The sequence below is a fragment of the Somniosus microcephalus genome, chromosome 5 (assembly GCF_052327205.1).
Source record: "Somniosus microcephalus isolate GS21.2 chromosome 5, FLI_Smic_1.0, whole genome shotgun sequence".
Taxonomy (NCBI): Eukaryota; Metazoa; Chordata; class Chondrichthyes; order Squaliformes; family Somniosidae; genus Somniosus; species Somniosus microcephalus.
Window position 1 is genome coordinate 105607311 of NC_140991.1, and position 21946 is coordinate 105629256.

The 21946-nt window shown below is 47.3% G+C and overlaps 1 protein-coding gene across 1 annotated transcript in view; it reads left to right on the plus strand.

Annotated features, from left to right (window-relative positions):
* The first annotated feature begins 536 nt into the window (after positions 1–536).
* LOC147117256 (uncharacterized) overlaps positions 537–21946 on the plus strand; it is a 77773-nt gene continuing 56363 nt past the window's right edge. The window contains exon 1 of the mRNA XM_085988071.1: positions 537–3026. The gene's annotated coding sequence lies outside the window, so the exon portion shown is untranslated. The remainder of the gene's footprint in view (positions 3027–21946) is intronic.

Consider the following 21946-nt stretch of genomic DNA (forward strand, 5'->3'; position numbering starts at 1 on the left):
CTCTCTCTCTCTATCTCCCCATTCTCTCTCTCTCTCACTCCCAATCTCTCTCTCTCTATCTCCCCATTCTCTCTCTCTCCCCAGTCTCTCTCTCTCACACTCCCAATCTCTCTCTCTCTCACACTCCCAATCTCTCTCTCTCTCACTCCCAATCTCTCTCTCTCACACTCCCAATCTCTCTCTCACACACTCCCAATCTCTCTCTCTGACACTCCCAATCTCTCTCTCTCTCACACCCCAGTCTCTCTCTCTCTCACTCCCAATCTCTCTCTCTCACACTCCCAGTCTCTCTCACACTCCCAATCTCTCTCTCTCACACTCCCAATCTCTCTCTCTCACACTCCCAATCTCTCTCTCTCACACTCCCAATCTCTCTCTCTCTCACACTCCCAATCTCTCTCTCTCACACTCCCAATCTCTCTCTCTCTCACACTCCTAATCTCTCCCTCTCTCTCACACTCCCAATCTCTCTCTCTCACCTCCCAATCTCTCTCTCTCACACTCCCATACTCTCCTCTCTCTCTCACACTCCCAATCTCTCTCTCTCACACTCCCAATCTCTCTCTCTCTCTCACACTCCCAATCTCTCTCTCTCACACATTCCCAATCTCTCTCTCTCACACTCCCAATCTCTCTCTCTCACACACTCCCAATCTCTCTCACTCCCAATCTCTCTCTCACACTCCCAGTCTCTCTCTCACTCCCAATCTCTCTCTCACTCCCAATCTCTCTCTCTCTCACTCCCAATCTCTCTCTCTCACACTCCCAATCCTCTCTCTCACACTCCCAATCTCTCTCTCTCTCACACACCCAATCTCTCTCTCTCACACGCCCAGTCTCTCTCTCTCTCACACTCCCATCTCTCTCTCTCACACTCCCAATCTCTCTCTCACTCCCAATCTCTCTCTCTCTCACTCCCAATCTCTCTCACACTCCCAATCTCTCTCTCTCTCACTCCCAATCTCTCTCTCACACTCCAATCTCTCTCTCCTTCCCTCTCTCTCTCTCTCTCTCTCCTTCCCTCTCTCTCTCTGTCTCTCTCTCTCTCCTTTCCCTCTCTTTCTCCTTCCCTCTCCTTCCGTCTCTCTCTCCTTCCATCTCTCTCTCTCTTTCCTTCCATCTCTCTCTCCTTCCCCCTCTCTCTCTCTCTCCTTCCCCCCCTCTCTCTCTCCTTCCCTCTCTCTCTCTCCTTCCCTCTCTCTCTCCTTCCCTCTCTCTCATTCCCTCTCTCTCTCTCTCCTTCCCTCTCTCTCTTCCCCCCAGTCGCTCCCTCTCTCTCTTCCAACAACAACATGCCCTCGAGAAAGCCTCGGCACCGCCGGGCTCCCCAGCTAGTAAACTATAAATTGCATTAAATAACTATTTTAAACAATAATTTAAATTTTTGAAAAAAATAATTTTTGTTCTAACGGGGCTAAAAATAAACTTACCTTGCTTTAAAGTATTTAAAAATAATAAACCTGTGGAAAAAATGTTTTAATTTTAATTAATTGACCACTTACCTTTTAAAATGCAGGCCTTTCGCCTGGTTTTTACATTTCTAAAATCTAAAGACTTACCCTCGCGGAAAAACCTGTAAAAAAAACGTAAGTTCAAAGCGCACGTGTAGACTCCCCCGCGCACGTGTTCGACCTCTGAACCCCTTGGTTCAGAGGAACGGAAGTGCCGGTTTCCCGTGCATGCGCAGTGCATGGAAACCGGCACTTCCATCGGCCCACGCGTGTGTACGCCGTGCGTACTCACCCGTGGAGACCCGAATTCCTGGGCCATTAACTCTGTTTCTCTCTCCACAGATGCTGCCTGACCTGCTGAGTATTTCCAGCATTTTCTGTTTTATTTCAGAGTTCCAACTTCCGCAGTATTTTGATTTTGTTTTAGATTAACCAGTCACTGTTTGTGGAGTCCTGCTGTGTGCAAATCTGCTGCTGTTCAGACGACATAACAGCATTGACTACACTTCAAAAAGTAATTCATTGCCTGTGAAGTGCTTTAGGGCATCCCGAGGATGTGAAAAACACAATATAAATGCAAGCTTCTTTCTCTCTCTTACCAAGGCAGTCCATAGCCACAATAACAGAGCACAATAGAAGAAAAGACTGACTGGCAACCAACAAAACAATGAGACGACACCACAACTGGAACCTTAGATGGAAAAGTCTCCCATTAGCAATGCGAAAAAGAAACCTGTCACCTAACAACAAGGCGTGATAGAGTGTGAAAACCATGTAGCAAAAAGTTTATCTATTAGCGACTTTTTAAAACTGTGAACACTGGAATAGTTGGGCACTGGCAGGTAGGGTTAAAATCACCCCCATATTATCTGATTAATATGAGATGCTTGTAGATGGTGGATACTTAACAATGCTCATTTTAAAAATATAGAAGCACAATCAAGAATTTTAATACATACATATGCAAGTATTATAGCAAAATACTGCGGATGTTGGAAATCCGAAATAACAACAGAAAATGCTGGAAAAACTCAGCAGGTCAGGCAACATCCGTGGACAGAAATTTGAGTTGACATTTCGGGTCGAACCCTTCTTCAAAACTGGAAAGAAAAGATAGATCGGAGGCAGGCCTGCGATCGGACAAAAGAATAAAAGAAACAAAAGAAGTAAAAAAAAGACAATAAAAGGTATTAGAAGCTAGACGAGATGGTGTAAAGTGTACTGGCAGGGCAAGGGATAGCTGCCAGGTGTGAGAGCGAAACAAAAGGAAAGGGGGGGGCGGAAAGGAGTGGAAAAATTACAAGAAAAAATGAAATAGGGGCCGAGGTTATGATCTGAAATTGTTGAACTCGATATTGAGTCCGGAAGGCTGCAGAGTGCCTAATCGGAAGATGAGGTGCTGTTCCTCGAGTTTACGTTGAGCTTCCATGGAACAATACAAGAGGCCAAGGACGGTGAGGTCCGAGTGGGAATGGAGCGAGCGTTGAATTAAAATGACAGGCGACCAACTTGCCAGGTTCCCACACTCCATTCAACAGGAAAGAAAATACTACGCCTGCAGTAAGGGCTCATAAGGTAAATATTTAGTTTGCATGCAAGGAGATTATAAGTGAGCACAGATTCGACTCATACAAAGAAAGCAATAAATTTGTCGAAATCACCCCTCTGCTAGTATCTCCTCCATCACATGTACTTCTGATTAGGATTAGTTTATGTAATGGGAACAGTTACTGCTATGACAAAATGAGAAAGACATGCTTAGCTATGACCAATGATTTATTCTATTCTGTACCTTTAATGTTTCCTATACATTAGATTATTTTGATGGATGAACATATGTGGCTTGGTATCAGCCAGAACATTATATAATGTTAATTGCTTTGGCATGGCAGATTCTCTTAACGGAAATGGATGGGAAACATATTTTCCCATTGGTCTCACTTACTACATGACAGGTTGATGGGGAAAGATTCAGTGTTAATGAGCTGTTGCTCTCCTCAGCCACAGCTTTGAGCTGTTTTAAGGATGACTGGTACACAATCCCTTTAAGTATGCATAACCCAACAACATAGGTTACGTAACTGGATAAAACTTCGCTTCTGATTAATGAGTTTGTTTCTTTTTAAGCAGCTTCTGAAATCCAATTCTGACGTCAGTTACAGGCATTGGACATTTGTAAGCTCCATCCCAGTGAATGAATGAACATATCATCCATCACAGCATGGCAGTTTTTGGGTGTCAATTATTGCTGGAAAAAATTTAAATGTACAGAATTTTGCCCCTTTGTGTCTTGCTTAGATATATATTATTGATGCTTCAGCAACATAACCCCTCGGATTGCTAACCTCTAGGCCAGGCTACCTGAGGGGTGGGATCAGATTTGTACTGCCAGATAGGAGGCAATATTTTTTAAGTATGTCACTTTCTAACTGCATTATTCCAATGAAGATCGATCCAAAGTAAGATGTTTCATTTGTTAGTCGTGCAAAGATTTATCTTCATTTCATATTAAGTATGGCCCCGAATGTACATGAATAGAAACAACATGTAAATTATACAACTTGGTGAAATTGTAAGAGTTTTATTCACAGCTAATGATCTTCAGTAGCAAATCACCAAATCAATTTAATGTTAAAAATGGTCTCAGGATTGTATTACTATTGCACCTGTAGGTGGCACTGTAAAGCTAACGTTACATGACACCCCACAACCAAATATAAGGGATGAACAGCCTTCAGAAAGACAACATTCAGACTGCAACCTTGCCCACCCCATCCATTGAGCATAATTTAATCACTCCCCCCCTCCACCACCTACACTGAGCAGCATCTCAGCACCTTCACCCCACCATCACTGACCAAGGTTCTGTCCATCAACTGAGAAAGTAAAGAGCACACCACAACCCCCAGCAGCATTTTGGCCAAGAACTTCCACACCCCAACCCCCCATCCACCCCCACCACATTGAGCAGGAATTTCACGCTCAATTCCTCCCGCATCCCCCCCCCCCACCCCCACCCTACCACCAACTGAGCAGAATTTTGGCCCACATCCTCCCCCCCCACTAATTCCTGTAATTCTCTACGTAAGGCCATTGTGGGAGCACCATCAGTATAAGGTTATGATGATAGGGTTAGAAGAAGAGTGGTGGGAGGAGGCTCGTGTGGAGCATAAACACCGGCATGGACCAGTTGGGCTGAATGGCCTGTTGCTTTACTGCACATCTATGTAATTCTATGTAAAAGACCGCAGTAATTCAAGATGAAGGCCCACCAACATCTTCTCAGGGCAATTAGCAATGGGCAATGAATACATCCTTGCCTGTGTCGCCCACATCCCAAGAATGAATAAAAAAGTGTCCTTGACCGCCTTGATGTGGTATAGTGTTCGACAGGTTCAAAAGACTATTTTCAAAGTTAGCCCAGAAGTTTCATTAGATTGAGATTATATTGGAACAGGATTTACTGACATTGCTAAAAATTGGTCTCATTGTCAATAATGTTAGTTTTTATAGTCAACATCATCTGTCACTGCTCTTTCAATATAATCCATTACTGAGTATTATATTGTTTATCCAATCATGGACAAAATTAATATACTTCTTAAGGACAGTGTTAACTGGAAAACAATTCTTTCAAATCTTCTCGCATACATGAAAATCATTTGTGTTTTGGTATGCTTTCAAAATGTACTCTAAATCTTTATTTTTAACGTGAGAAACCTAAGTAAAGTGCCTAAGGTCTCAAGACCCATAGTGTAGGATACCACTAAGATAAAAATGGTGGAAGACAGGCTTCTGTTAATCCTTGGGCCAGTGATCCTGGCAATTACGCTAGGATCACACCCGCTGAGGAACCTGATAAATCTTCCAGGGTCAGGGAGATGTTCTATAATTAGCACAGTGTTATCTGGCAACCACAGCATTAAGGACATGTATAGGGGGCCCACATGCTCTAAAAAACATGCTGTAAAATCTGGTAGAGGTGTCTGGGGAAAGAAGGGTCAGCTCCCCTCACTCGCATTGTAATGGGGCCACCTTAAAAAACTTTGGCCTCGAACTTTGACATCGCTAAAAACTGCCGATGCCACCGTGGGCCGGTGTTAACGGCCGCCGAAATTGATAGCACTGGCAGGACCACGATATTGGCACTGGTGGCTAATTAACATTCACCCAGCTCTAAACTCATCATGCAAGGCTGTTTTCATGGCATTAGTCCCGGCAGGAGTCCCAGTGTAGCGTGGCCATAGCATCATTGCAGTAAGAACAGCCTTCTCTTAAAGCAAGGCTGTCATTTCAGAAAGCAGTGCGGTCCCTTAAAGAGGAGCTGCCTTCTAAAATAAGAAAAATAAAAATCATTTAAAAATAGACAGTTTTTAGCCCTTACAACTTTTGAAAAAAAAATTAACATTGAAAAGAATTCCCAAATGGGAGTCTTCAGCTCTTAAAGCTGAATTGCAATCCGCTCCTAAAAAATGACAAAAGTGTTTTGGCTCAGCAAACCAGGAAAGGGGCACACAGGGTCTCACAGGCAGCACTCCAGCTTTGTGCAGGGCTCAACACTGCAAGAGAGGGCTTCTACCCACAGGGGCCAGGAGGCCCTCCAGAAAGGATGATGTGGGACCAGCAGTGTCATCCCCACCACCTGGCTGTAGTGCCCAAAGAAGTTTCATGATCTCAGACCAGTGGTCAAGGTCAGTGAGTGCATCTTAAAAAGCCGTCTCCTACCAACTGCATCACTAGCCTCACACACTGCTCAATGCACGACTCTCCTCCACCAATCACTCACCTACCAACAATCTGTACCAATCACAAGGCACACCTCACATTCCTAGCTTCCCCTCACCCCCTTGGAGGAGTCGGTGCTGGCCATTCTTGGCAGAGGCATGGCTGAGCCCTTGGCCAGTGGCAGGGCTGAAAGGATACAAGATGCTGGTATCCTCATGCATTATCCTCCTTCTGGCATGCACCTCTTGCTTTCCTGCCCTCCCCTCACCACAACTCCATTCTTGTGCTTTCCTCATTCCACACACCGAAAAAATGCAGCCTGCCCAGCCAGAAAAATGAAAATAAGAAGAAGAATCACCGCCACTCGATTTGACATTCCCAGCCACCAGCTCCTCAAGGTCGACCAGCAAGGCCATTTGCAGTCTCCCCCACTGAAAGTCAGCAGCCTTCCACCAGCCATACTGCAGCCACTGGGGTAGCACTACGTGACATCAGTAGGATAGGCAAAGGCACACACAAGACAATCACTAAAGGAATGCATAAGAGTGATGAGTTGATTTCTTGATGTCATATTGGATGGATAGATGTATAAAGTTGGATTGGAAAGTTTGCTTTGTGGTGGCTTTTATTTCAGCACTGTGGCCAAGAGGATGTTGTGATGGTCATTAACAGAGGGAAGGTAAGGTGCGGGACTAATGTTAAAAGGGGAATTGGGGTTGTGGCCACTGGAACCACAGGGAAATTATTCCTTCCTGGATATCCCGGCCAGAAAGGGGCTGTCTGGGTTGCCTGCATCTTCCTCTTCCCTCTGTGAGCGGGTGTCGACATGCAGCGGAACAGAGCTGGGAGAGTCCTGCGCCCTCCGACGAGGACTCTCCACTGCTGTCCCTGTCTCCACCATCTGCTGATGCTCACTTGTGTGCTGTGATACACCAGGTGACAATTCTACTCCATGTCCCGAAGGTCCCACCAAGGTGTGAGTGTCTGCGCTGGTGCTGGGTGCACTTAAATCTGCTGACGCTGCGCCCTCAGAGGTTGCAGCTTCCTCTGAGGAGTCTGGGGGCTCAGGCTGTTCCTCCTGGACAGTGGGGAGGGGAGCAGTCGATGGTCTTGTGGGGGAGTAAAGGAAAGAGTTAGACATGTGAGATAAACGTTGCATGTACATTGAATTGTGCAGATGATCATAAGTCAATCTGTTAGAGCATCAGAATCAAGATCAGTCACTCATGCAATGTCAATGAGAGAGATGAAAAACTATTCCGTCACCAGCTTGCTCTGATGAGCCAGTCTGTTTGTCCACCACTTGCGCATCCTCCTCCACGCCCACGATCTCTAGGGCCACCTCCTCTGAAGTGGTGAGCTGGGCTATTGAGAGTGGCCCTCCTCCTGCCCTCTCCCTCTTATTGTGGGCTCCCTTTTCCTGCAATGAGGGAGACAAGTGGAGTTTGAGTGAGAATGAAGGAGTGAGTGTAGAGAATCCATAGCATAGATCCTTAGAAGGACACAAAGATGGAGTGAGGTGGCAAGACCAAGGGTTGTGTGTTGTAAGTTGTTTTCATAGCATCACAGTGATAGGGAGTGTGAGGGCTGCATAGTCGAATAGTTAAGTGAATGTGAACATACAGAGAGAGGGAAATACTCAGCAGGCCAGGCAGCATCCGTGGAGAGAGAAACAGAGTTAACGTTTCAGGTCTGGGACCCTTCATCAGAACTGGAAACAGCTGGAAATGTAACAGATATTAAGCAGGCGCAGAGACAGGGTGGGTGGGGGTTAGGAGGGGAGGAAGGAATTGAAGGAACATACTGTGAAAATGTTGCAAATGGGAATGGCAAAATCATACAGCATGAAAAATGGGGGCAGGGATTATTATCTGAAATTGTTGAACTCGATATTGAGTCCAGAAGGCTGTAAAGTGCCTAATCGAAAGATGAGGTGCTGTTCCTTGAGCTTACGTTGAGCTTCATTGGAACAATGTAATAGGTCGAGGACAGAGAGATCAGAGTGGGAGTGAAGCAGAGAATTAAAGTGACAGGCGACCGGAAGCTCAGGGTCACCCTTACAGACTGAACGGAATTGTTCTGCAAAGTGGTCGCCCAATCTGCGTTTGGTCTCCCCAATGTAGAGGAGACCGCATCGTGAGCAGCGAATACAGTATATTAAATTGCAAGAAGTACAAGTAAATTGCTGTTTCACCTGGAAGGGGTGTTTGGGGCCCTGGACAGTGGGAAGGGAGGAGGTAAAAGGGCAGGTGTTGCATCTCCTGCGCTTGCACGGGAAGGTGCTAGGTGAAGGAGAAGGGCTGTTGGGGGTGATTGAGGAGTGGATCAGGTTGTCGCGGAGGGGGAGGTCCCTACAGAATGCTGAAAGGGGAAGTGAGGGGAAGATGTGTTTGGTGGTGGGATCATGCTGGAGGTGGTGGAAACGGCGGAGGATGATCCGTTGAATGTGGAGGCTGGTGGGGTGAAAGGTGAGGACAAGGGGAACCCTATCGTGGTTCTGGGAGGGAGGGGAAGGGGTGAGAGCAGAAGTGCGGGAAATGGAACGGACACGGTCAAGGGCCGTGTCAACCACAGTAGAGGGGAATCCTTGGTTGAGGAAAAAGGAAGACATGTCGGAACCACTGGTATGGAAGGTGACATCGTCAGAACAGACGCGGCAGAGACAGAGAAACTGGGAGAATGGAATAGAGTCCTTACAGGAAGTGGGGTGGGAGGAAGTGTTGTCCAGGTAGCTGTGGGAGTTGGTGGGCTTGTAGTGGATGTTTGTCAAAAGCCGATCGCCAGAAATGGAGACGGAGAAGTCAAGGAAGGGAAGGGAAGAGTCGGAGATGGACCATGTGAAGGTGAGGGAAGGGTGGAAATTAGAAGTAAAGTGAATGAACTTACCTAGTTCAGGGCGAGAGCAGGAAACGGCACCACTACAGTCATCGATGTACTGGAAAAAGAGGTGAGGGACTCATTATCAGAGATCCTTATTCTCAAATCTTAAACTTAGTTGCATTTTTACATTTCTTAGTCTTATTATCCACCAAAATCAAATAATTTTGATACCCGAGACTCAAAGAGTTAAAAACTTACAGAGCCTGCCTCTGAAGCGTAAGAATCACTTTGCCCCTTTCAGCGAATCTATCTTGCCATTTGAAAGTTCTATATTTATACCCTTTTTGCAGTGGTATATCCTTTGAAGTTTTCTGCCGATGTAAGCTAATTATCTCTAGTCATTTTTATGTTGACTTCTTCTATTCTTACAGTCAGTTCAGCTGTTAGCTTGCAGAATTATGTCTGCTGTGTAGGTGTCTCTACCTTATCATAAAAACAATGTGACAGCAGTGGTTCTATTTGATATCAATTTTATCAAAGTCTCCTGTTTGTATCTTTTGCATTTAGAACACCTCAACTGGTTGTACCACAGACTCCGTGTCTCCTAGGTGTTCCAAGTTCAACACAAAAACAAGGTGATGGCTGTTGCCTCCCGTGTTTCATTTGAAGTTATTTTTATGAAGGCATTCTGTGCAATTCTTTTTACAATGTTGTAGGAATTGACGAATTCCTAACTAATAACTGAGGTCGACTCAGGAGATCAATCAAACAGGTCTTTAATGTAAGACTAAACGAGTTCAAACAGTTTGATGAGATCGATACAGGAGAGCCATGAAAACAGGTCTTAACAAGATGGAGATTCCACGAGGACTGCCTGGGCAGTCACGTGGTTTGCGATGTGACGTCATTGCGTTTGCCTGCGTTTTCCCGTGCTCTTAAAGGGGCCACGCCCCATGCATACAAACTCTATATACAAAACAAAGTAATGTCTAACACAATGGTACAGGCTTAGGCTGGTGTTAGAACATCGTTAAAGGGAATTATATGCAGTTGCCCAGAGTCATTCAGTGGCTCCGCCACATGCGCCCCCCCAGAATTCGCTTTAACGGACAAAGTCAAATGGTGAGGGGGTCTGATGAGCCTGTCGGAACGTCTCCTGTACTCCTGAGGTGGAGGCTGCTGGGTGGCTGGCGGTCTGGCGGGCGGTTGCGCTTGGTCTGCCGTAACGGCGATGGGTGGCTGACCTCGTCTCGGCGGTTGTGCTGTCTCGACGGGGCGGTCGAGGTCCAGATGTGCCGGCTTTAATCGATCGACTGAAATGTGGTCCGGTTTACCACCGACATCTACCTTGAAGGTTTTGTCCCCTGCCTCCAACATGCGGAAGGGACCAGTATATGGGGCCTTGAGTGGATCCCTATGAGCATCGTGGCGAATAAAGATGTATTCTGCCTTGTGAAGCTCCGTTGGAACGTGCGAACTCTGCAGCCCATGGTGCAAAGTGGGCACTGGCGCGAAACATCTGGCCGCCTCTTGGTGACTAGTAAGCTGGTCAGACGCTGGCCAAGGCTTCGTTGATTCTGGTAGGAAATCCCCTGGGACTCGCAGCAGTTGACCGTACACCAGCTCCATGGATGAAGAGTGAAGGTCTTCTTTGGGGGCCGTGCGAAGGCCCAACAGGACCCACAGCAGCTTGTCTGCCCAACCAGCGTCCTGGAGGCTGGCCCTCAGGGTGGCTTTCCGTGACCAGTGGAAACGTTCACAGAGACCATTCGTCTGTGGGTGGTAGGCTGTGGTGCGGTGTAATTTGACACCGAGTCCTTGGGCCACTGCATTCCAGAGTTCAGAGGAAAACTGTGGTCCCCTGTCTGAAGAAATATCAGTGGGCACTCCGAAACGGGCGACCCAGGTGGAAATGAACGCCCTGGCCACGTCCGCCGAAGTAGTGGATGATAGGGGAACCGCCTCTGGTCATCTGGTGGTGCGGTCAACCATGGTCAGGATGTGTGAAAAACCATGGTAGGGTGGGAGTGGACCCACCAGGTCCACATTGACATCGTCAAACCGTTGCTCTGGAACTGTGAAGGTGGCCAACGGAGCTTTGATGTGACGCTGTACTTTGGCTTTTTGGCAGACCACGCAGGTGTTGGTCCAGTCGCGGACATCCTTGTGCATGCCGTGCCATACGAATTTCGCTGACATCAGCTTCTGAGAGGCCTTCATTCCTGGGTGTGACAACCCATGTATGGCGTCGAACATTTTGCGGCGCCAGATGGCCGGTACGACAGGGCGAGGGTCCCGTACGGAGACGTCACACAAGAGCGTGGTATCTACCGCATGGAGCTTGACGTTGGCCAACTGGAGGCCAGTGACGGTGCTTCTGTAGGCCTGGACCTCCGGGTCCGAGGCTTGCTCCGCTGCCATGAGGGCGTAATCGATGCCCAAATGAACCGTATTGACGGTCGCGCGGGAGAGGCAGTCGGCCACCAGGTTGTCCTTACCGGCCATGTGCTGTATATCCGTGGTGAACTCGGACATTGCTGTCGGGATGACCACGGTTCGGCGGTCTTGGCCATGGCGAAGGTGAGCGGCTTATGGTCCACGAAGGCGGTGAAGGGACGTCCTTCCAGGAGGAAGCGAAAATGGCGGATGGCCAGAAAAAGAGCGAGCAACTCCCGGTCGAATGTGCTATACGCTCTCTCATTCCACCGCAGTTGACGGCTGAAGAATGCCAACGGCTGCCACGTTCCGTTCACCCACTGCTCTTGCACGGTGCCGATTGCGTAGTCTGACGCGTCGGTGGTGAGGGCGATGGTGATTCCTGGCAGCGGGTGCGCCAGCATAGTCGCATTGGCCAAGGCGCTTTTGGTGTCGGCGAACGCTCGGGCCATGTCAACTGTCCAGTCTACCGTATCTTTGCCAGTCTTGCCCTTGAGGGCCTCGTACAGGGGCTGCATGAGAAGTGCTGCCTTAGGCATGAAACGGTGGTAAAAGTTTACCATGCCTAGGAATTCCTGCGGGGCCTTAATGGTTTGCGGGCGTGGAAAGGACATCACTGCCTCTACCTTCTCTTGTAAAGTAACCGCTCCCTCTGAAGTGATGCGATGCCCCAGGAAATCAATTTGTTGCAGGCCAAACTGACAGTTGGCTGGGTTGATAATCAGGCCGTGTTGGCTGAGATGTCGAAAAAGAGTGCGAAGGTGACAGACGTGTTCTTCTTTAGTGGGACTGGCAATGAGAATATCGTCCAGGTAGACGAAGAGGAACTTGAGGTCCCGCAGCACGGAGTCCATCAGGCGTTGGAAAGCCTGCGCGGCGTTCTTTAACCCAAACGGCATTCTTAAAAACTCGAAAAGGCCAAATGGGGTGATGACTGCAGTCTTCTGGACATCTTGGGGATGAACGAGGACCTGGTGGTAGGCCCGGACGAGGTTGACTTTCGAGAAGACAGTGTTCCCTGCCAAATGGGCGGCGAAATCCTGGATGTGGGGGATCGGGTACTGATCAGGAGTGATGGCGTCGTTTAGGCATCGATAGTCGCCGCATGGCCGCCATCCGCCACCAGGCTTCGGGACGATGTGGAGGGGTGAAGACCAGGGACTATTCAACCGGCGAATAATCCCTAACCGTTCCATGGTCGCGAACTCCGCTTTTGTGACCGCCAGCTTGCCAGGTTCCAGGCGCCGGGCCCGCGCGTAGACCGGGGGGCCATTGGTGGTGATGTGGTGTTCCACACCATGTTTCGTGGCTGTGGAGGAGAACATGGGTCTTGTAAGGTTGGGGAATTTGCCGAGCAGGTGAGTGACCTCATCCGGAGCCGGAAAAGCACAGGCGACGGTGCGCGACGCAGTAACAAGGGATAGAATGAAAAGTTGCCGCGTTGATCAACCGCCGGTTCCTCACATCAACCAGGCGCTGTTGGCGCACAGGAAATCTGCGCCGAGAATGGGTTGCGAAACCTTGGCTGTCACAAACTCCCAGTAAAAACGTTGGCCCCCGAAACACATCTGCACCCGCCATCTGCCGAAGGTCCGAATTGCTCCGCCATTGGCCGCTTCATGGGCGAGGCCGTGAATCCCGGTCTGCACATCGAGGGCGGATGCGGGTAATATGCTGCACTGTGCCACGGTGTCGCACAGAAAACGACAACTGGAAAGAGTATTGGTGATAAACAGCAACTTGCCCGCATTACTGATCGCCATCGCGGCCGCGGGGCGCCCGTTAGACCTGTTCCTCGGTGATCGTAGTTGTTTTTTTTTGGGGGAAGCTGCAGGGAAGGCAGCAACGTCTCGCTTTCGCGCCGAACTGCGCGTGGTAGAAACACAGCCCAGCAGGCTGATGAGCTGGGGCGGCGTCTGTGGGGGATGGGCGCCTCGTGGCGGCGCAGTACTTCTGAGTAACCGTGAAAATTTTGTCCGCCTCTGCCGCGAGTGCTGCACAGTCCTCAACTTCGGATCCGGCCAGGGCAGCTTGCACCTGTTCCGGTAGCTGGCTGAGGGATATTTCACGGAATAGGAAGCAATCCGGTTTGGAGCCAAGGAGTGTGAGCATTTGGCTCATTAACTCCGAAGGCTTGGAGTCCCCGAGCCTGGGCATAGCGAGCAATCGACGGGCGCGCTCCGCTTTAGTGAGCCGGAAAACTTGCAGCAACCGCGCCTTGAGGGTTTCATACTTGCGCTCCGTTGGAGGGTTCTCGAGGAGGCTGATGATCCGCGAGGCGGTAGAGCTGTCGAGTGCGGAGACCACATAGAGATATTTGGTCTGATCCGCAGCGATGTCCCTCAAGGCGAATTGGGCCTCGACCTAAATGAACCACGAGGTCGCTTGCTGCTCCCAGAACTGGGGTAGCTTCAGCAAAACGGCGTTGGCCTCCATGCCGTGTCCTTTTTGTGAAAAACGTTCACAAAAAAACGGGGTCACCAATGTAGGAATTGACGAATTCCTAACTAATAACTGAGGTTGACTCAGGAGATCAATCAAACAGGTCTTTAATGTAAGACTAAACGAGTTCAAACAGTTTGATGAGATCGATACAGGAGAGCCACAAAAACAGGTCTTAACAAGATGGAGATTCCACGAGGACTGCCTGGGCAGTCACGTGGTTTGCAACGTGACGTCATCGCGTTTGCCCGCGTTTTGCCACGCTCTTAAAGGGGCCACGCCCCATGCATACAAACACTATATACAAAACAAAGTAATGTCTAACACAATGGTACCGGCTTAGGCTGGTGTTAGAACATCGTTAAAGGGAATTATGTACAGTTGCCCAGAGTCATTCAGTGGCTCCGCCACAACGTGTAATTTAAAAACTCCTCAACTAGGGTGATCTATGCAATTCTTATTTACCTCAGTTGGTTGTACCACAGACTCGTGTCTCCATGTTTCATTTGATGTCATTTTTACAAAGGTACATGTTTCTTTAATGTTCTGTGTTTCTTTCTGAAGTGTTGGTTAATAACACTTAACTGGGTATAGCTATTGTGTTCTTTCCAAACTGCAGACTTCCTGGAACCTCCAACCTGCTGCTTCATTAGGGCTATTGTTTCAGTGTCAACAACCTAGTTTATCTCAAAAGCCTGTATACTGTTTACATCTTTTGATTGCTAAGGCTTCCAGACTTCCAGACCCAGTATGTCATGTTTTAATAAGTCAAAATTCTGTTCATAGGTTGGTGTATTTTTCTGAATATGGCTATTCCTTCACATAACACCCAAGTGACTAACCTTGTGACTGCTTGTGCATTATCTTCCTCTTACGTGTGCTCCTATGTGGTGCTTCCCCTGTGGCTTCAGCAGATGTGAAGGCCCCTTGCTCACTTTCTTGCTGCTCCTGTCTCGACGCCTTTGGCGGCTGTCCTCTGGGGTTGCGAACCTGTGAGAGTTCGGCAACAGTCTGCTGCTCCTGCGGCTGTGCAGGGGATAAGACGCCCATCTCAGTTGGGTGAGGACTCTGGTGGGGCTCTGACCGAGGGCTTTGCAGTGGCATGGTCATGTGAGCACTTGGAGAAGAGCCCCACTTCCTTGTTGTCTGCCACTAACATCCCTCTCATTAGTCAGCCCCACTTCAGAGCTAGCAAGTGGTTTGACAGCACCTTGCTGCACTTCAGGGGGGCCACGAGGACCCTTTTCTGCATTGGAAGTTTTACTCCAGAAAACTACCATGAAGGTCTGGTTTCTATGCTCAATAGCTGACCATCACTCCTAAAGAGATGCCAGTCTATTCTGAACAATGACTATGTTTGCAACACTCTGGCGACTTAGCTCCTCCATGACCATAGCCATCCTCTCCTGTAGTATAGTCATCCTTTCCACGGAGGTTGCCATCCTTTCCGTGGTGATGCGTTCATGCACCAATGCCTCCACAAAGGCTCTGCTCATGTTCGCGATGGACTCCTCCATTCGCTCCACATTCGCAGCGACCCTGGATACAAAACCTGCCAGAGACTCCTGCGCCTGTTCCTGGAGTTCTGGGAAAGAGTAAGAGATGTGAGGTCAAGGTTAAATGCACATTGAATATTGCAGATGATCATAATTCAATCTGTTAGAGCATCAGAATCATTATCAGTGACTCATGCAATGTCAATGAGAGAGATGCCAAACTATTCTGTCACCAGCTTGCTGTGATGCACCCGTCTGTCTGTCCCCCACTTGGGAATCATCCTCGATCCTGGCGATTTCCAGGGCCGCCTCCTCCCAGGTGGTGAGCTGAGCTACTGAGGGTGGCCCTCCTCCTGTCATGGCTCTTTCCCTCTTATTGTGGGCTCTCTTTTCCTGAAATGAGGGACACAAGTGGAGTTGAGTGAGAATGAAGGAGTGAGTGTAGAGAATCCATAGCATAGATGCTTAGAAGGAGACAAAGGGCCCTCCCTGTGTGTTGTAAGTTGTTGTTGTTGCATCACAGTGATAGGGAGTGTGAGGGCTGCACGGTAGAATAGTTCAGTGAATGTAACCATAGAGAGAGAGGGATGTAAGTGTCAAGTGGGATGTGGAGGAAAAGGTTGGCCAAGCAGAGTGCTGGTGAGGAGAGGCGATGGGGATCAGATTGAGGGTGATGGGAAAGTCATACTCACTTTTCCTGTGCGGAGAAGGTCATGAAACCTCTTCCTGCACTGCAGGCAGGTTCTGCGGCTCATGGAGATGGAGTTGAACTCCTGGGCCACTTGCAGCCACACAGCTTTAGTCTGCTGAGGTGGCTTTTTTCTCCCTGAGGAAGGGAAGAGGACCTCCTTATTGGATCTTGCTCCCTCCACCAGAGCTTGGAGGGAGGGCTCATCGAAGCGTGGAGCACACTTTGGCCTACTGGTGGACATAGTGGACGAATGAAGGACTTACAACAATGGTCATAAAGTTTCCAGTCTCCAGAAGAAGCCAGGCTGCTTGCAGGCCTTAAATCCAGCAGCATTGATGATGTCATCGGAGTCGACTTTCTGTATGAAAAGACTCATTGGGCCAGGGGTTTCCACACGCTGGAAATCACGTGCCCAATTAGGGGAAAATCGCACTTTTTTCCCACTTCACATCGGAGTTGGGGTCCTGACACGAAAACCACCTGACACACCCCAGCCCGCCCCCAATGGCAAAATCGAGCCCAATGAGTCCTCCTCCAACAGGCCATCCTGGATACTTCAGTGCACAGCTGGGACCCAGTGTTTCCAGGTTCCAGGCTAGTTTTTGACCGTTCTGGCTTAATCTCATCAAAGTTATGGCAGAAGTATACCAGAACAGCCATGCATTTTGTGAATTCTGTGATCACTCTCTAAACCAACTCACCCGCTTACATAGAAATTATCCTCAAATCTATCTGGAACTTTGTTGAGTGCATCAATATCCTTTTCGAAGGTGGGTGCGTAAAATTGCATGCCATATTCTAAATGCAGCATTATTAATAAGTTACACAAGGATAAAATAATTTCTTTCAATGAATCAATTGCTCTTGAAATACATTCCAGTACTTGATCAGCCTTGCTTGTCACAAAATTTATTGGGTACTTTGATGGAATGACGAATAATTGCAACCAGATCTTTTCCTTTGTATTTTGCCTCTGATTCATTTATTTGAACCTCCTGGTTTCTACTGAAAATTTGGTTTTCAATCCACCCAAATTTCATTAGGCTTAATCTCCTTTAAAAGCTTCACATGTTATAATCAAGCTTTACAAAAGTATATACAGTATAATGCAGCCAAGGAAGCAATGTGTTTTCACTCTCTCTGTGTTGCCAGTTTAAATGGAAGCAGATGCCTATCTGCTCTTCACCAACGTAGCTGTAACCTGCTGCATACATCAACACATGCTCTCTTCACCAATGTAATAGCAACCGACTTCATATAACACTGGTTCCCTTTGAAATCATCGATGGAACTACAAAATGAATGTTATGGTCAATTTCACAGCAATAAATAATGCTGAAGGTTGACTCTGGTTCCAAATTGTTTTGCAGCTCGGCTGAAACTAAATGTTTTGATGCACATAACTCTGAGAGGGCCAGATAGTAACGAGAAAGTTTATGGATTAGCTTGAAGTAGGGGGAAGAGCAAGACCTGCTCTTCGCCCTCCTTGGTTCAAATTCTCCAACAGCAGCAATATACATTTGTATGACTAATTCTGCTCTGCCTAAAGAATGTGACTAGGACAAGCACACTATTTTGTAGGAATATAATGTAATGAAGGCAAACATTGTCAGACCTCAATTATTAACACTAAACACTGCTCTTAATTGTAGTGGAAAATTGCATGGGTGCTTTTATTATAAAAGTCATATCCATTGTGGCATATAAAGTTGACGTTCCTCCCATCTGGGGAGTATGACAGTGGTATAAATAAATATTTGCAACATGCACAGGGACATTTATTGAGGCAGTAAGTGCATTCAAGTTATCATTTGACTCACTAGTCATGAAATGGAGAGACTGTGTCATAACATAAATCTCTTCCTTCTTAATGTACTGACAGAAGAATTACAAACTAATAGCATTTTAACATAAGAACTATGACATGATGAACATTGAAGTCAGCACACATTTTGCATCAACATTACAACTTTTCTACTTGATTAAATGTTTTTAGATGTTAAAAATAATAGTTTAACTCTTTACTGCAGGGTCCTGTTTTGTGCCAGACTGGTCATGATCACTGCCTATAAGCAATGAAAGTGTCTCAGTACAGGTTGAAAAGGTATTTATAATAAACGTGAGCTACAAGAAAATTATTACCCCAGCGTGACAGGAGAGAGGCATCATTTCTGTCTTTGCTTTCACGTCGAGCAGTGTCCTATGAACACACTTCCAGTATTTTTACTCTTTGTTAAAATAGATTGAATAGCTGAATAGGCTGAAGATTTGCTTTTGAACTGAAGTAAAGGAGAATAATTCAGGATAGCAAGAAGTTTCATATGTACCACTTCTGTTTCACAGAAAAATATTTAATTATTACAGCTTAGTTTTGCTGACAGTTGAATTTGTAATAACTTTATTGATCACAATGCTAATTCAGCCTGTTTTGGACCTGGAGTGTAATCAATACAACAAAATTATTAGCTGAGGGTATTGAATAGAACAAAATCTGCTTCAACCATTATCCACTGAATTATAGAGTAATGATCAGGCTTGTTGCCGAGTTCGCACGATTGCCTGGATTTGCAACTTCTAAACAAGAATGCAGTATAGCAGAATTAATTAAAAAAGTGAAGTGTAGAAGTTGTGTTAGCCTCGGTGTTTTATGCATTCTGGTGTCATAGCAAAAAAAAACGGGGATAAAGAAAACTGCTGCCTCTTGGAAAGATATAACACCATTTGATAATGACGGCAACGATCATTCCTGCTGAGTGACCTTGTATTCCTCTGCTGGGGTCCTTCTATACTCAACATTTCACTGTGTCTGAGTTCATTTTAACACTATGTGAGCTTGGTGAATTGTCAGAAATGTGAGGACTTCCTTCCACATTAGTAAAAACCAATGCAGTACCAGGATCTACAACCTGTACAGAAAAAGAGAATATGAGCAGAAAACTAACCAGCCTTAAGCAAAATTTGGGATTAGACGGATTTTTCCTCCAGAAAGGAGCAACACCAGGCTGGTCAGCCGTGTGAAGGGCTCCCAGGTTTACTGATGCTTCTGTGGATGTCCAAGCAGAAATAAGGGCAAGAAGAAGACTCCTAGGGATTGAAGGCAGGAAGCCCCATAAAACGGTGATCCAGACTTTGTGGAGGACAATAGAAGAGGCAGCGAGTGCAATCTCCACCACCCCACTAACTGCCACACAGTGCAGGAAGAACTTTAATCACCTCATGTGACCAAGGTAAGTGAAGGTATTTGTCATAAATCGCAACTTCTACAAGAAGTAACTCAGGAAGTACTACTGAACGGCCAGCTGAGGGCGCTGCCCGAGGAGTGTAAATCCTCGGGCGTGGGCCCAACTTGGCAGAGACAGTCTGGAAACAGGAAGCTAGTGACTACTAACTAGACCTCCATGTTTTGTTACAAGTTGATTAAAGCCTTGCTTTATGTACAACCAAGTGCGTAGTGAGTATTACGTCAATTTAATCGACTTGTTATCGTCTCCACGCCTTGGGTGATTCGGAACAACCAGCTGCAACTCGAACTGCAGAAAGGGACTTGGGCAAGAAACTGATCCATCATGGAAAAACTCCTTAGACCCGCTCGTCTCGACCTGGACCCGAATGCAACTATGGCAGCGAAGGTATGGAAGCATTGGTTTCGTACCTTTAGCAACTTTCTTGAAGAATGTGGGGTGAGTGCCTCTAATAAGTTACGAATGCTTATTAACTACGTATCCCCTCATGTGTATGATTATATTGAGGACTGTATGGACTACGACACTGCTATCAAAATTTTACAACAGCTATATGTCAAGTCCCCGAATGAAATCTTTGCTCGACACCTACTGGCCACAACTCGGCAGTAGCCTGGGGAATCACTCGATGAATTCCTCCAGAAACTTCGCAGGCACAAAGATTGTAACCTTAAAGCGGTTACAGCTGAACAGTATCAAGAGGAGCTAATCCGCGATTCCTTTATCAATGGGATTGCGTCCCCTTTTATACATTAGCGCCTGCTGGAAAATAAAACCCTCAATTTACGGGCTGCTTATGACCAGGCATGTTCCCTGGACTTGGTCAAGAAGAATGCAGACACTTATCTCCCACCACGTGCACGGGCGGCGGCTATCACCCTTAATAAGGCTTTCAATAGGTCTCGGGTGGATGCCCCCGCTGATGATGACGCTACTTTAACGGACGACGACCCTACCCTAGTGGCCTTTGCTGATGACAACCCCACCCTAGCAGCATCCTGGCAATCAGGAAGAAAGTGTTTCTTTTGTGGAGGTATGTTCCATTACAGAAAATTTTGCTCGGCTCGTAATGCGACCTGCAATCATTGCAGCAAGAAAGGACACTTTTCCAAGGTATGCCAGTCACGGGCCTCTGCTAACAAGAAAGGCCACTCCTCTAAAGTATACCAGTCGAGAGCTCCTGTTAGCTTCACAGCTGCTATCTATGGAGCTGCTCCTCCCCCAAGAACCACTGCTAAGGCTACAGCTGCCGAAGGAAAAATTACCCCTCCTCCCATCACAGCTGTTTTTCCCCAAAGTTTGTCCCATGCAGCTACGAAGGTTTCAGTAAATGGGCACATTCTAAGCGCGCTAATCGACTCCTGCAGCTCTGACAGCTTCATTAGTAAGCGGGCTGTCAGCAGGTTAAAACTGCGCATTTATCCCTCGGACAGGGAGATTGCAATGGCTCTGACGACTCTGACCACCAATTCTTCTGGCTTCTGTCTTGTCAACCTCATCCTCAATGGTCACACGTATCCATCCACCCGGCTCGGCGTACTCGAAAACTTATGTAGCGATGTGCTTCTGGGACAGGACTTCCAGAAGCAGCACAAAAGACTCACTTTTGAGTTTGGAGGGTCAAAGTCGGAGCTTACCATTTCTTAGGTGCCATTTTGTGCACTCTCGGCGGCCTTACTCGGTGAGCCCTCCCTGTTTGCCAATCTCTCCCCCCGCTGTAAACCCATAGCCACCAAATCGCGGTGCTTTAGCCAAGATGACCGAGCATTTATCGAGGCAGAAATCTCTCGCCTTTTAGCTGATGAGCCGTGTTCATCCCCCTGGCGGGCTCAAGTCATCATTGTGAAAAACAACATAAGAAATGTCTGTGTATTGATTATTCGCAGACTATTAATCAACATACCGATCTGGATGCCTACCCACTACCACGCATAGATGAGATGGTCAACAACCTTGCCAAATACAAGGTATTTTCAACCTTCGATTTAAAGAGCGCGTACCATCAGGTACCGCTGAAAGACTCTGACAAAAAGTATACGGCCTTTGAGGCCAATGGTCGGCTTTATCAGTTTCGTCACCTTCCATTTGGTGTCACCAATGGGGTGGCCATCTTCCAACGGGCAATGGATGGTCTAGTCCGGCAAGAGAACTTGACGGATACCTTTCCGTATTTCGACAATATCACTATTGCCGGCCATGATCAAAAGGAGCATGACGCCAATCTTCAGAGATTTTTTGACGTTCTCCGTCGTCATCACTTAATATTAAACGAATCCAAATCGGTGAAATCGGTGCCATCAGTGAACATTCTCGGCTACTGGGTGGGCAACGGTGTTATTAAACCGGACCCAGAGCGACTTCGTCCACTTCAGGAGCTCCCTCCCCCTACAAATGGATGTGGTGTATTTGGACTTTCAGAAGGCTTTTGATAAGGTCCCGCATAAGAGATTAGTGTGTAAAGTTAAGGCACATGGGATTGGGGGCAAGGTATTGACTTGGATAGAGAACTGGTTGGCAGACAGAAAGCAAAGAGTTGGAATAAACAGGTCTTTTTCCGAGTGGCAAGCAGTGACTAGTGGGGTGCCGCAGGGATCGGTCCTTGGGCCCCAGCTATTCACAATATATATTAATGATCTAGACAAG